The sequence below is a fragment of the Sesamum indicum genome, unplaced genomic scaffold (genome assembly GCF_000512975.1).
Source record: "Sesamum indicum cultivar Zhongzhi No. 13 unplaced genomic scaffold, S_indicum_v1.0 scaffold00126, whole genome shotgun sequence".
Classification (NCBI taxonomy): domain Eukaryota; kingdom Viridiplantae; phylum Streptophyta; class Magnoliopsida; order Lamiales; family Pedaliaceae; genus Sesamum; species Sesamum indicum.
In genome coordinates, this window is record NW_011628053.1 from 406,641 (window position 1) to 411,539 (window position 4,899).

Below are 4,899 nucleotides of genomic sequence, written 5' to 3' on the forward strand. Positions count from 1 at the left end.
GGGGTGGTATTTCAAAGGGAGTGAGTTTGTAATTTAAAAAGACTCAACTAACTTTTATTTTATTGGACAAAGTTACTTTTGATCTTTTTACATTATGAGTTCATATATTTATTGATATTCAATTATATAATTGATTAGCTATTTCTAATAATATTCATTCATTTGTTGTAAAACTCTTTTACACAATTTAATTTTTCAACTTTATAAATTTTCAATTTTTTCGTTTGCTCCATCCAATTTAAATTTACTGTTTATATAACGTTTTTGGGAAAAATATTGAAAGCAATCACTACCATAAAAAAAAAAAAGTTTCAATGGTTTTGCACATGGTTTAGATATTGTCAAATTGCATGGTTTTGTCAACTTTTATAAATATGGGTATTTGGTGTACTTTTATAGTAGTTTCTTGCGTTTAGTAATTTTTATTTAATGTATGCTTTAATTTAAAATTATTTATGTAATAATTAATGAATGAATTTTAGAATATTTAATCATACTTTTAATATAGTAAAAAAAAAATACCCCTTAACATAACAAAAGAAAAAAAAAAGTGGAAGTAGATGTTCGAATTTTTCAAAAGCTTTTGGAAAGGAAAAAGATGTTCGAATTTGAATTTTCTATTTAATTATAAATGTTGACAAAATAATAAGAAAAGAATAATGAGTAAAACGATTGGCTATAAATCAATTATTGGGTTGTTTAAAGCGCAAGCAAAGATCTCCAACTCTTGATCATCCATTTTATTTTGATTTTCATTGCCCGAATCTGATGGAATGCCTATTAATATAAGAGCATATAACAAAGATAAGAGTTAAAATTCAACCAAACCAAACCCAATTATGTTGGTAAGAAATGAATATAATTTAAAGTAGAACGTTCTACATACCTTCTATTTTGTTTTCTATCTCAGTAATATTTCATGTATGAGTTCCACTTCCATCCCCAACCTAAATGTTGTGGAAGTTTTAATATGCGTCATGAACAAATGACATAATAGTTCATTCATTTTTTATAATCTTCTATAGTTGAAAAGTTAAAAAATAAAACATATCCACATAAATTTTGGTCAAAGATAAAATGGTTTTATGGATTTTGAGTTTACCTGTTCCTGCACTAGATCACTCCTCCGACAGCTATAGAGTATAAAAGTTGCAACCTCCTTTAAAGAGCGGAAGTTTTGAGAGACTCTCTATTGAATATAGTACTATTGCATGAAAATTTGGTTGAAGAATATTAATTATATTACATTAGTTTTGTATAACTCAAAAATTTACAGATTATTTATGTAAAGTATTAAAAAATTATTACCTTATCACTTGAATTCGAGGAGTTGCGCTTTCTCTTTTGTAATATCCAACCCACTAGTTGTTCCTGTAGGGATAACTTATATCTTGGTTGGATTTTTATTGTCTCAATAATTTCTGGTAGAGGGTCCATATCTTGTTCGAGAGGGAATTTTTTCACTCTTACGTCTAACTTGCCTACATTATCTTGTACAATTATCTGATACATGTCCCTTTCCCCTACTTCAACCTGCCATACATATGTATGTTAGTAGAATAGATGAGTTTATTTTATAAATTATAATTTCACATTTTCTAGATAAAGAAACATCAGAGTGCATAATAGTAAAAATGCACGTGATTGGACACTAATATCTAATTTTGTTTTCATTTTCTTAGTGGATGAGTAAGTGAATTCATAAGCTTTCTATAAATTAAATGTTATATGTAAATTAAAGAACAAATAAATAATTACCAAGAAAGTAATTAAATATTAGAATAAAAAGTAATAAGTACTCAAAATCAGTAATACATAATAGCAAACAGATTTCTAATCTTAATATGATTTGAGTATATAAACCTAGCTTGCATTACGTGGAGTATTTGGTTCAAATATGTATAGATATAAATTCAAATTGACAAGTGGACATACCTTATGCATTTCCAGAATATAGTTGCGGCCTCATTGATGATGTCGGAAAAGTCCAAAAGAGACCTTCCAAGTGCCTTGAACTACACACATGTCTCAACTTCTCTTTTTAATTAAATATCGATTGTTTGATTCAGGTTGATCCTGCACCAAAGCACAAGCACATTAGTATAAAAAGAGTATAAATTAAGCCATAGATAAAGTAAAAAGTATAAGCACATTAGATTAAAGAAATAAACAAACTCCATTAACCAATCAGTCAGGTATGAAGGAAAGCTTATAAACTTCAACTGAAACTTTTAACAAAAAATTAAAGTGAGACATATTTCCTTATATTGCAAAGTACATACCTTCACCACCAAGTTTCAATGGATAAATAATTTTCTTGATGCATTGTTATGTTTTTCTATTATAGGAGCTTTTTTTATATTAGAAATATCAAAATTAATGAACAACTCCCTTTTCTCAAGTAGAATTAATGAGATTAAGTAACTACCTAAATATTGTTTTATAAATGAATGTATTTGTATATTTTTCAAAACATTCAAGGGAAAACCAATTTGGAAACAAGATCGCTAAAAATATGCGAAGTAAGAAGCCTTATCATTTAGTTCAACGATAGTTACATGTCCACCATTATATGTGCATGTGAAAATTAAGTAAGATAAGTATAATATGCAAAATAAAAGGCATGAAAATATATAGAAAATATTTGTCTTAATACTTAGAATTTACAGGACAACAATGCGTAAAGTTGAAAAGAGTAGATGTATTTTATGCTAGCCCGTCCCACATGGACTATGAATTAAAAAGATAAGCAACATATAAACATTGGAGAAAGAACTCGAGTGCATCCATTCGATATCCCTTTTCGGTTTGTTGTCATAATCAAATTCCAAAATGCACACGATGGGTTTGAGGCAATTCTAGGGCCCAATGGGCTTGTGGGCCTAGGGCCCAGGGCAGGACCAAATAGTATGAAAATCAATCACCAAGTTAAGTCGAAAGCTAAGTATATGGGAGACAAAGTGTAATGTGCGTGGGCAGCCACCTCTTGAACATGCGGGACAAAATGCTACATACATGCGAATGACCTCTAGAATCTTGATACATAACGACCAATCATGGAATAAGTCACTCCACATTGAGGATGTCACATTTTTATGAACGGTGATTGTAATATCACGTTCCATATACATTAGAAACTAATAAGATATAGCAACATATAAGCATTGGGCAAAGAAAAATTACAGTATATCCATTTGCAATCCCGTTTCGGCATATTGCCATTACCGAATTTTAGGATGCACATGGTGAGTTTGGAGGCAATTCTTACGTCCAACGGGCTCACGGGCTCAAGGCGAGACATGTTCCATAGAATGTTTTGATCATTGTGTTTAACAAATTGGAAGTGATGCTTTCAAAATTACCGAAGATGTTTTGTAGAGGTCATAATACAACAAATACATGAACAAAAGATATTGAAACTGTTCATCAGTCATTTGACCATAAGAGGTCGCATAAAAGAAAAATGTATTCAATTGGAAAATAAATTGATTTTGTGAATGATGCAAACACAATTTTAACCTCATGAAGTTTATAATTCTAAAGGTAGCCAAATATATTGTATGTAACTTATTTACATTGTGAGAGTCATTTTCGTAATCTCAATGGTAATTGAAATATGAATCACCAGGAGAAGAATCATTACAGAGGAAAAAATCTTAATTTTCTTGATATCTCTTAGATTGTGCATGCAAATTGGTGATACTGTTGGAAGATCTGTGAAGATTTTTGTGAGTAAAGATTCTAAAGACTCTAATATTTTATTTGTATTTATAAGGTAATAGTAACAAGCTTTATTTACTGAGAAGTGATTGAACACTCAACATTAATTATTAGTGCCTAGGCCACTTCTATCTAGGCAGGGGATTAGGCAAGATAGGTTTTCATTTATTGATGATCGGGAAAAAGATATCAAAACTTTTGAGTGGATAGATCTTTTGAGTGGCATGGATATCTCACTCCCATGAAATATTTAATTTATCTTTCTATAACACGCTTCATTTGTTAGGAGGTCCACCACATTATCCCTTTCTCTGAAAGTGTACACAAAATTATATTTCAATCTGCTTTTCATAGCATGAATTTAAGCCAAAATATGCCGCAACCACTAGTTTCCTCTATGTTGTGACATTGTCAGTAAAGAAATATTTTTAGCATCGATTTCTATCTAGATTCTTTCGAAAGCATATGCTTGAACCTATTTAAAACATTAATAAAATGATCATTTGATAATGTAAATACTCAAAACTAGAAATACTACATCTCCTTGGTTATTATGCACAACTTTTCATGCTCCCACCTCTTAAGATTCTCTTAAGCCGCACTATGGAAGGAAGTTCGTTTGGGAAGTGAATCCATGTGTCATCAACATCTGAATCATTTATCCTTTATTATCTTTTAAATACACTTCATTTGGCAACAACTATAACTGGTGATGCACCCTAAAGATGATCGTTCAAGCTCAATAACAATGACTGAGGTGTTTGGATTGTTTCATGTCGTCCTAGTAAATCATAGAACAAGCTATGATACAAGGATATGTATATGTCCCTCAGTCAAGGAGGTTGTTGTCGGCTTCCGTTAACGACGAACTATCATTATCGCCAAATCCGCTATTAGAAGCTACAACTAGAAAAAACTAGCATGGAATTCCAATACCTTCGCACTTTAAAACTTCGAAAGAACATATGTGGAATGGTCTTAATATGGGAACAACACTAGCAATTAAATGCCACTGCTATCGTTTGTTGCCTGCAATCAGTCATTCAACAATTGCCATGAAACTGTTGATATTGAAGGTATAATAGTAGGTTGTTGGAAACTATAATAAATGTTGAAGAACAGTTGCATCACAAACTAAATGCAAAGTGACATTAATCAAAAGATCCCTATCATATGAGG